Here is an 11,891-nt window from a genome sequence, read left to right as displayed (position 1 = left end):
TACGTAATGTACCATGCAAATACTAGCGCGTTTTACCAAATAAATGTTAAAATGGCTTGCCATAAGCAGTCTCTATAGGGGGCCCATTCCCACAGATAAAAAAATAACAGCCTTTAAAATCACGCTCCTCTCTGCTTTGAGCTATCGCGAGACCCCTCCAGGAGCGTACCAGCGGCTTGCAGTGACCTCATCAGCAGCTGCAGAGCGAGGCGGAGCTGCAACTTTTGTATGAACTTCGAAGTTGAATAATTGTGAACGAGACGCAGGGGAAACGGTGCTGCTGCTGCTGGAGTAGATACGAAAACACACAGAAAAAACTCCCGGAAAAACAGCAGGAATAACGGCCGCACACAGACTGCGCTCAGCTGGCGATTATTACGAGGCGGAGAGACGCTCGTGTCGGACTTTTATCGGAAGGTTTTGTTGGAGAAGAGATCGCGCGAGGTGGAGAGGGAAGAAGGTGAGTTCAGTGAACATGTCTGTGATTTAACTGACCATGCCAACTCTCAGCCGTGCATATATGTATGTGAAAGCGACCGCGGATGTGTTTTCTCGGAGAAATGCGTCTTTGCAGCCTCCAAAAATGCCCGCGTTTGATTCATTGAGCGGCGGTTAAACGAATGATCTCGACTCACCTGATTATCAGAGGGAAACAAGATTCAGTCAGAAAGTTGCATTGAAGGAGATCGTGTTTTGATAAACGTTCGCATGGCTGAATGTCAACATAAACAAGCCGTCTTCTGTGTCGTGATTTCTAGTCTTTATCTCATAAAGAAGGCAGTGTGAGGTGAAGATAGCGAGGTTATAGCGAATAGTTTGGATCCTAACTCCAGATGTGGCATGAACACAGTTCTTTACCACATTACAGCTTCATAAACATGCAAACATTGCAATTTAAGAAAAAATCTGATTCTGACTCGTGTCTTTTCATCATTATGTGAGGAATTGGTTTACCAAGGTTAACTAGGAAATAGTTTAGAGATACTTTGAAGTACTTGAATTGTCACAAATAAACACTTGTCCTTCAATTTTTATGATTCAGAAAATTTCAGGGATTTTTCTTTTATTTCAAAAATGTTAGTAGGTTTAGAAAATATCATGGAGCTGTATTGCAGTTTTAGGTAATAGACATCATTTCACAAATGAGCACTTGTCCTTCAGTTTTTTTTGTGATCCAGAAATTATTCCTGTTATGTGGTGATGTCATGATCCTCAAAAATACAGTTCTAGCTTTCTAAAAGTCATGATGATTTATAGCATTTTAAGCCTCTCTGTCTGTGATATTTGAGAACAAAGGCAAAAAGTAGTGAGCCTCCTTTCTAGAGCTGGACTTTTGGCCTTTACAGGCTCACTCCCAACTCCAATATCTATGGAATCTGCTGCATTCTCGCAGTATCAGATCAGGTGTCCAAGTGGAGCAGTCGATGGGCTGCAGATCACATTGCATTTATTATGCATAACATTTTGTCACGTCGAAATTGTGAGGTCTGTGTTGTAGGTTGACTAATGGCCCTTCACTCAGTTTTCTCCCTGTAAGGGCATCACTGATTTGTCATTTGCATGTCTTTTCTTCGTTGTGTGGGTGGTGTGTGCTCACTGTGTATTGGCCAGGCTCTAAATGCAGTTCGTGTGGGGGTGGGTTTGAAGAGCCGGTCCATGATTGAAGTGCTTTCTGGCATTCTTTTTTTAACTTTGAATGTATGGAAGATGCAGAACATCTCTGAAACGACCATGATGGAGCTTTAGATTTATTTCATCACATTTCTGAGATGTAGCTGTTGCTGTGTCTTTTAACAGAAATGCGACTGCATTTGCTTAGTCTAAAAGTAGTCAATCAGACCATTGTTAAACTCTGACTTTATTGTTGTTGGATCCACCTGTGGAGTAGCATAGATCTTTTAGAAATCACCTGTAACGTAATTTTGGCGGATAAACAATGCTCCATTTGTAAGTTGATTCTGATAAGGTCACCAGCAAGCAGATATCTCTCTACTTTGTAAAACTTAGTAAGATTTAATGTTTTCCTTCCCCAGCCTCTATCCAAGAATGCCAAGGATGCAGCTATCTGCAGGCAGTGTCGCATTTCCAATATTAAGTAGCCTATTGAAAGGGAGTGTGTAGGTGGACACGCACATGTTGTGAAACATGTAGAAAAAGGAAATGTGTGAGGGAAAAAAGACGCCTGGGTGGATGATTGGCAGCGGAGGGATTATCAAGAGTTTTTCACATGTAGAGTGGCTCCAGATTCTATAGATGCTGGTTGGATTGAGGTTGAACAAACAAGGTTTTATCATTGCCTCGGGCTTAGCAAATTATGTGTGTGTTTGTTCTTTTAGCAGCCTCTCGTGTTGTTCTTCTATATGCTGTTGCTATGGAAGTTGTCTTAATCTTGTCTGTTTTATCGTTATGCAAGTGTGTTTTATAAGATTTGTATGCCGACAACCTCTGAATCTAATTTTATAACAAGTCTGCATCAGATGTGATCTAATTTATCAGATGATGGTCCTACATTTTAATGCGGAGCACGTCCGTTAAAATGGTATGTATGATGTAAAGGCTTATACCTGCGTTTGTCCAGGCTTACTTGTATTATCTTATGCAATTTGTTATTGTAGATCCTCAAATGCACATTGCTGTTTGGACAACTTCTTAAAAAAATAAGTTTACACAAAATTGTAAAAATGTATCAATTTTTTTAACTTTAATGTTGTTTCAAAGTAATTAGACTTTTGTTCGTTTTTGAAACACAAATAAAGATATTTGGAATATTTATTGAAAGTGCCTAATTTGATGAAAATATTAAATTTAGTCCTTTTTCAGATATAAACATTGATTACACATTGCATGATCACTCAGTTCATTTAGATTACTTTGGAAAGGTCTTTTTATACAATTTAGTTCATGCATTTTATTTTTTATTTTAAGAGATTAGCAAAAATACCTGTAGTTTGTCTTCTGAAGATTAAATCACCTTGAAGATGAGTTAAAGATAACAGAATTAACATTTTTCATTGATTTTCAAGGCAAGGCAAGGCAAATTTATTTATATAGCACATTTTATAAACAATGATAATTCAAAGTGCTTTTCTTAAACTGGAATAAAGAGACAAGTGTAAGAAAATAAAAACAACAATGAATAAAATGAATTAAAAACAGATTAAAATGTGTTAAAAAACAGGTTTTAAAGGAATAAAAAAGAAAAGAAAGACATAACAGTGCGATCTGTCGGACATAGCACAGTGCTCATTCAGTAAAGGCACAGCTAAACAGAGGTGTTTTCAGTCTTCATTTGAATGTGCCTAATGTTGGAGCACATCTGATCATTTCTGGAAGCAGCGGGGGGCGTAGTAGCTGAAGGCTGATTCACCCTGCTTTGACTGAACTCTTGGAATTTCTAATTTACTTAATCCTAATGGTCTTAGTGATTTGAAAGTAGTAATACCTCAAAATCTATTCTGAATGTAACTGGGAGCCAGTGCAATGACCTGAGGACAGGTGTGATGTGCTCGGATGTTCTGTTTCTGGTCAGAATCCTGGCAGTAGCATTCCAGATGAGCTGTAACTGTCTAACTGGTGAAAGGCAGGTGAGAAGGCAATTAGAGTAATCCTCCATGCTGCTGATAAAATCATGAACAAGTTTCGCACTGGAAACAAAGCATTGAATTCTTGTAGTGTTTTGAGATGGTAGTATGCTGATTTACTTACAGCTTTGACATGACTTCTGAAACTTATATCTGACTCCAGAATAACACCAAGATTCTTGACCTTATGTTCAGTGAAGTTCCTTGATGGGTAAGCTAAGGTTAACATAAACTGGTGTGATTGATCTGTTAGTGCTGTTCATTTAAATGAACATGAACACTGTCACTCCAACATTTGCAAACCAATACAATTAAAAAAATCAATCTGTCAACTCCGGATCAGTTTGACTAAAATTTAATTGTGGCATAGACGACCATATACATCTAAACAAACCAAAAATAGTGCCTTGCCACTGAATGTGGTCATAAAAAAGAAAAAAATGTTCAAGCATACCTGGTTTTTCTCGTCACAGCTGTGATGGTGCCTATTATGGTTCAGCACAGGTGTCAAAACATTGAGTTTCTATATACTGCAGATCTTATTTTGTTTGTGTGTGTGAGAGGAGTTCCTGGTGCTGTTTTCATTCTTTTACACATTTTATGTTCACAGGTTTTGCTAAAAATATCATGACATGCACTCCCATTAGGGTTGGGCGATACAGCAAAAAATGATCACAATATAATCTTTCTTATCATTCAGTATCGATAATTATAGAATTTTTTTACAATCCATTTAAGAATATTAGGATTTATTATTTATTTAACCACTTTATTTTAATTTTTACTAAAGGAGAAAAACGTTTTAATAGTCAAAAACAAAAAAATGTTAAACATTTCTTGTCTCTTATGTCTTATAATAAAATAAACGCAGAAACTCTTATACTTGATAAATAAAATGTTACAAAGTGTGCAATGGTAAAGTGGAAATGCTGAACAATCAAAGCAAACTTTTATGTATAAAGAAAATTAAAAAGCACTGCAGTGTTTGAGTGCTCTGTAATTGTCTGTGGTAATTACTGTTATTACTGAAAAATGTGTATATTCTAGAGGTGTGAACCTACACTGGACTCATGGTTTGGTTTGGTTACAATTATCATGCCATCGATTCGGTTCAATTTGATATCTCGGTGCATTGATGGTGCTTTTATATTTTACTTCACAGGTGCTGTTCACTGATGAGTGACACTGATAAACTGCAGCTGCGCAGTGTTGCCAGATTGGGCGGTTTTGGATAGGCTTTTCGGCGGGTTTTGGGTGGAATTAGTCAGCTACATCTGGCAATGCTGCAGCGGCGATCACAGCTGATCCATGATAGACACGGTAGGGAAAACTCGCACACTCGTGTCTATATCCAGAAGTATTGCTGTAACAGCCAAGAGGGGAGGAAAAGTCACGCAGCCGGTCAAATGGGGCACAGTGAGAGTGAGAAAATGGAGTTTACTTTCATTCTCTCAATCGCAGTGAAATAGGGGCTTCTACTGTAATTGTCAGTGAAAGACTGTCCAGCAAACACACACGCAGTGAAATTGTTCACAGTTTCTGCGTTTTAAGTAGTTGGAGCATTGAAATTACTCGTGATCACCTCCTTCACCATAGTAAGCTACGGCGACATAGCGCATATGAAATAAATGACGTCCGTACACAATAATCTGTTATGATTATTACTGAACTGATACCGAATTGTCTGCATCTGCATCGCTGTGCACCGAAGAAGCAATTAATTTTGACACCCCTAGTATATTCCATACAAAGTGTGAAGCAGATTGGTTGGTTCTAGTTGTATGAATTGGAATTCTGAAAAGTTGAGATGATTTTCGACTAGAAGTATATGGAAAATGCGAGCGTGTCATGTGCATGCAGCTTGCACACTTTGTGTCAGCGCTCCTTAATTGGATATAACAATAACCTTATTGGCATTCTTTCCAAGGTGCTTGCTCAGCATCCACGTTTTAATAAAACTATAGTGCTTTATGCTGAAACTTCAAACTTCATTTATCGTTATTGACCAGGGGCGGACTGGCCATAGGGAGCACTGGGACATTTCAATAAATACTGATACAGTTTTATCATCCAGCCCTAACTCTCATACAACATAAATTCTTTTGCTCGGCAAACCAATACAATCCAACTCCAAGTTTGAAGGGAGTCAATAAAGAGGAAAGCCAAATAAGTGGCAACAGGTGATTAAGACAGAAGCAGGAAAGAACCCTTTCCCTCTCAAATGGCTTTATTTAGCCTTTTTTTGTTGGTGAATGACTTTCATATTTTGACAGAAATGTGGATTGATTTTTTTATTTTTTTTCTTCTTTTTTTGTGATCAGCCACTGGTGGTTTCAACCAGTACTAATTTCCAGCATATTGTTCTGCCACCTCATTTAATCTCCCATCTTCCTGGCAGCAGCAGCAGCTGTTGATGCCGATCTGATGAATGGCAAAGAAACAGTTGAAGGTTCAGAATGTATCTGCATTATCGCTGATATTCCCACCAACTGTCTTGCCATCTGCCTAACGGCGCTTGTTGTGTTTCGTGCAGAAGAGCAGAGATTTTTCAGCCTCTTGTGCTAGAGAGGATGGGTGTTAACATGGCACCCAAATGCTGAAATTAGTATTGAAGGCGCCCTTCTTACTGTTGGACTCAATAATTACAGTCCTGTCTCCTGTACCACTTTGGGCTCCATCTTAATGCAGGCTGTAGTCTCAGATTTATGCAGCCATTAGTCATGTAGACAGTCTGTTGAAAAGTGGAGGTGAGAAATGAGCCAGAGGAATTGTCGATGCAGGATTCTTACTATGTTTTTGATTCATGCAGTTTATTTTTCATAACCATATTTGATTTTCCTTTTAAAAATAAACCAAAATAGCTTTGGCGTAAATTTGGTATTTGTATGCATGTTATTATCAGTATATGGTGGTGATTTACCTTGCTATGAAGATTTATAGAATATTTTTAGGACTGAGCAAACAACAACATAGCAAAAAAAAAACCCATCTCCTCCACTTTCATGATGAAATCACTCCGCTTTATAAATAAGAGCTTGTCATTGTCATATTCTCCAAGGCTTCCATGATTCCTTTTGATCTATTTAAAACCTAATCGCATTTTGAACACTGTGTCTTTTGGAACACATTATATGTATCACATGTTCACTTTCCTTAGTCATAATGCGGTTTCCTAGTAACAGCTTTGTGTTTTTTTTTTGGTCAGTTAGATCCACTGTTCTTTGGAATCTGTTTTAATGATGCAGAATGTGCTCACGCAGATCATCCCTTTTATTGCGTTAGCACTGTGGTGATGGTGGTGGTTCTAAAGTTTTGCAAAACATCAAGTCATCATATTGACTAACGACATCATCACTGGTGTCAGATTAACTAAAACAAATTTGCATTCTGGTGATGTAAATCTGTATTGTGAATGGATAGAAGCATAAGGCCCATCATTCATTAATGTGTAATGTTCCAGATGTTGTATATGCGAAACTAGTTTGCCATTAGTTGTTTTCATTCATTTCAAGCTATTCAACAAGCATACAGTTTGTGTAATTTCAGGCAGTTTAAAATGAAACATGGGTGAGGCAGGTTTAAAAGGATTAATTAAGAGGCTTATCAAGTTGAGAAAAGTACCTACTTCTATACCTGTTTTGCTGCTTTTTCTAAATCTGGATCTGCAGTTGGTGGCAGCAACCACAGCATTTCCTGGGTTCAATAAGAGAAAAGTAGTGCTTTGGAGTTTGCCTGTTGCTTTAAAGGAGAATTGGATTAAATCAGATTTTAATCCCAGACTCCGACCCTGGAATAAACATGCAACAACTCTGCTATCAAGTGTACAACATTATGTTAGTGCTGGGGTATAAAACAATGTAGGCATGGGCTGGTATAAGATTCTGACTGTATGATAACCTTGGATAAATATATCACAGTTTCATGGTATCACACTATTGTGATTACTGCTCTAAAATATATTCTTTTTAAATTTCTGGGTAAAATACAAACTTTTTTGCCCTTTGAAAACAAAATATTTTATTTTTTGAAAGATTTAAAACATTTTGGAGCAGTAAACATGTCAGGCTAAGTAATGCAAATGAATATTTGACTTCTGCTGTCTTCATTAGTTTCAAAAACACATATTTCTTTACAATTTAGAACGGAATCTTTGGAGATCTTTTCTGCTGGAGATACTGTTGTCCTAAAATTTTTTTTTTTAAAAAATCTTACACAAACCTTAGGAATAGTATTACTGAAAATTTTGACGATTTTAAAACCTTGACTTTTCCAAACCGTGGTATACCTTGAAAAAAACAGTTATTGTCCCATGCTTAGAACAATATGTATTTAAATCTTGTTTGGCCGATAGATTGCTTTTTTTGTAATTAGTTTGTTAGACTTCTTTTATATATGTATTTTATTACAATTTTTGTGACATAAAAGTAACAATGCTATCAAATCCTGGCAAAACACTGGGATATATGCACACAGACTTAATTTTCAGTCAGCCAGCTCAAGCACTTCCGGTGAACTGTTATCCGATTACAAAATTCTTTTTCTTTCTTTCTTTCTTTCTTGCTTTCTTGCTTTCTTTCTTTCTTTCTTGCTTTCTTTTCACAGCCTTACTAAGATGATATAAAGTGGGTATAAGACCGGACAAGAAACACTGCATTAAATTCCAATAAATGAATGCTTAAGTCTATTTTCCTGATAATATTTTAATTACAATACACCATCACACATTACAACATAAAATAGTCTTATGAAATTCAATATAGTCAGATTAACCCTTCACCGGATGTTTGTTGGTGGCTGAAAAACACTAGCTGTGCATATACCCCATTGTTTTGTCATCTGTGCATCCCTGCTCATATTGACAAATACAGTGCTCAGCACAAATGAGTACACCCCATTTAGAAAATGAATATTTTGTCCATTTCTCAGTGAATATAAGAAATATATTTTGGTGCATTTGAACAAAACAAATTTATTAAATGGAAATATATTTAATAAAATAATAGTTTAGAAATAAAAAGATAATACTTTTAAATTCCTGCCAAATATTTAAAGAAAACACAAACTACAAAATTTCAACTAAATTTCATGTTTTGTTTCTTTTTATTTTCTTCTCTTTTAATTTATTATTTAATATTTAATTTTTTTTTATAACAAATAAATGTGGGCTTCTGATTTTTGGACTGTTATCATAAGTTATTTTGTTAGATTAGCTCCAGTACTGACTAATCTAATGTATAAGCACAAATAGAATATCGTAAAGCATGGGAGATCAACCCTGTTCCTGAATATTTACCCTTCTGTAGAGTTCAGCTCCAACCCTGATCAAACACAACTAATCCAATTAATCAGGACTTAAACAGCATTTGATAATTACAGGCAGGTGTATTTGATATGGGTTACAAATGAAATCTGCAGGAAGGTAGATCTCCAGGAACAGGGTTGATCACCCGTGTTGTAAAGCATCCTATAGAAGTATTAATTTAAAGGATTGATTTGAGAGGGGTGTACTCTTATATGCTGAGCACTGTATATGGCATATCAAATAGTTAATGTTTTTGTCATTCATCCTTCAATTTGCTAGAAAGATGCAGCATTCTTGCTGGCTGCTAATTTTCTCTTTAAAATGTTTTTGTCTGTGAGCAACGAATGAGCTTCTGTGTTACCCAAATAAACTAGAAAAACAGCAGTCAATTCCACTACCAAATGTATTATGCATTGCTTGTATTACCGCCTGCCAATAGAAATGAATGGCTGGGCACCTCCAAAACACAATGAAATTATCCTCCAGCTGTTCCCTACATTTCCTCCATCATCATGTTGCCCATTTTTATAGCTTTCCTAACTTGTTTGTGTTTTGTTTTCCATGCATACCTTGCATTTTCCTCCCTGTGTGTGATTGTCATTGTGTTTCTTACAGTGCAGTGCTGTATTGTTCTTAACAGCAAACTGCTTATTTAGATGGTCAGGTGAACTAACAGCTGGCCTGCAGTGCATTTTAGTTGGTTGTCCTCACTAAATAAATGTAGGTCGACTTGAGTTTTAATTAGATTTAGGTTACCGAGATTTACTTAAGAACTTTTTTACACAGCTTAGTTTATTTCCTGCTAATCTTCTTATAATGATCTCCCACCTATTGTGATATTGTTACTGTTTAATCCACTTTCTGCGGTAGTGTTTATGTGAATGATAAATCTGTAATGGATTTGCACCAGGGCTAAGTGGTTCTGCGGTTAAGGATGCAGCTTTTCTAATAGGCTAATAAACTTAGTGTTGGCAGCAGTCGGTTTTCAGAGCTTTTTCTTATTCTTTGTGTGTGTGTGGACATTGCTTTTTGATATGCTGATATCAGCAGAACTTCTGGCTGACCCGGTGAGCTCTTCCTGGCCCTCTTGAAGTGAATGTATTGCCAGGAAACAAAATATCTCCATGTGAAATCAATTCGGTGTCATATGTAATGCTGCTTTCGTGGCAGTCTAGTAGCAATATGGTATTCTGAAGTAAAACTGTCATGCCTGAAAAAAATAACGTACAAACATTTTTAGAATCACTATTGCATTAGTAAGATGTGTTTGGATGAGGCATTGCAATTTTCACATTGATATGCATGTTTTTTTGTTTTAACATTCCTATAAAATATATTTTATTATCAATAAAATGCATATCTGTGACTGCTGTAAAATATAAATATCATCCAATGCACTATCAAACAGAATTAGAACTGACTATAAATGATTAGTTGTTCAAAGTGTCAGCTGTTACATTGGTTCAGACTGACAACATAAGCTTGAGACTGATTCATTTAAAAAAGACTGGCTCGTAAGAGACATTTGTTGACATTTCAGAAGTTTGTTGATGTCTGACAGTTGAAAGATGCTGAATAGCTCTACAGGAAACACTGGAATGCACTGTAGAGATACAGGCTGATAGGCTACAGAGCTGCTTGTTTCTGGATCATTTCTAGTTTAAAATGGAGATCGTGGTTCTCCCATCATTCTGAATAGACATTTAACTAAACAAAATACATTTAATTTACCAGATGTTCTGACAAAATGTTAATTGCTGCAGTCAGTTAAAAAACAATATTACAATAACTGCATTTATTTGTTTTGAAATATTTTTTTGAATGAAAGACCCTTTGCCAAAAGTTATATTGACCGATGACCCGTCTTATTATCACACCACCTAGGGCTGTGCGATTAATCGAAACATAATTTGAAATGTTGCGATTAGGTTACCGCAAGAGGCTGCTATATAATATGTATTTTTACATTTCCCCCTGCCCAGAACAAATGCGTGACTGCCATCTGTGTGTGAGAGTCCTACTAGCCAATTGAATGAGCACACTTTCGTTCTGCCCAATCAGAATTGTGCAACTGAATTTTGTGGAACGCCCACAATAACAAAAAAAGAAAACAAACAGGAAAGCGCGGACAAATGGGATAATGGTGTCTGCTGCTTCAGAAGCATTAATAGACAAATTAATGTCAAAGAAAAACAGCACTGGTAATATGGTAATATTTTGGTTTCAAACTCACAGACATTGTATATTGTAAATCAAATCACAATCACAATATGTCAAAAAATTGCAATTAGATATTTCCTCTAAATCACACAGCCCTATCACTACCATTATTATGTGCTTTCTTTTGCTGTTTGCTATTTTGTCCAGCAAATGAACTGCAGTGAGTAGATTAATGTTGGTGGATTTGTGGAACTCAAGGACTGCAACGCAGACAGCAGGTACCCAGACAAGCTGGGGAATATATATATCATTCATGTCTACTCCTGTTCTAAAAAACATTTGCAGTGCACAAAGGAGTTCATGGAGACTGAGATGGCAGAAGGTGCAATATTTGTTTTCTTTATTTTACACAAACTCTGCATTTTGTTATTGTGAGTATATATTTATGAATAAACACTTTAGTTGTTGTCTTGCTTTTGTCTGTGTGAAATTCGATTTTGATTTCGATTTTTGTCCTCCAATGACTGAAAAAACGTTAATCGAGGTAAACCGATTATAGCGTCATTCCCCACCCTCTTCCAGCAGTCCGCATTTGTTAGTCTGTAAAACTTGGTTTCATGTGGAAATCAGTGTAATCATGTAATGTAATATTTGCAGCATGGAATAGGTTTAATTTATTAAAGTGTATTCATGTAAAAGAATTTGTGCAGTACTGTGCATGCTTAACCTCAAACATGAACAGAACAAGCACGTTTAAAGTCTTTTTTATATTAAGATGGTCAAAGTTAAATGTTAAATGGTTTAAATGGTTAAAAGCATGCACAAATGTATAAAACATGTTTTGTAAT

General features: G+C 36.3%; 1 protein-coding gene across 5 annotated transcripts in view; it reads left to right on the top strand.

Moving 5' to 3' along the window:
• The first annotated feature begins 213 nt into the window (after nucleotides 1-213).
• Nucleotides 214-11,891, top strand: part of sipa1l1 (signal-induced proliferation-associated 1 like 1) — a 121,131-nt gene continuing 109,453 nt past the window's right edge. For all 5 annotated transcript variants that reach the window (XM_056481020.1, XM_056481017.1, XM_056481016.1 and 2 more), the window contains exon 1: nucleotides 214-460. The gene's annotated coding sequence lies outside the window, so the exon portion shown is untranslated. The remainder of the gene's footprint in view (nucleotides 461-11,891) is intronic.

The sequence above is a fragment of the Danio aesculapii genome, chromosome 20 (genome assembly GCF_903798145.1).
Source record: "Danio aesculapii chromosome 20, fDanAes4.1, whole genome shotgun sequence".
NCBI lineage: Eukaryota > Metazoa > Chordata > Actinopteri > Cypriniformes > Danionidae > Danio > Danio aesculapii.
The sequence above is the reverse complement of the archived record's forward strand: the minus strand, read 5'-3'. Positions and strand labels throughout refer to the sequence as shown.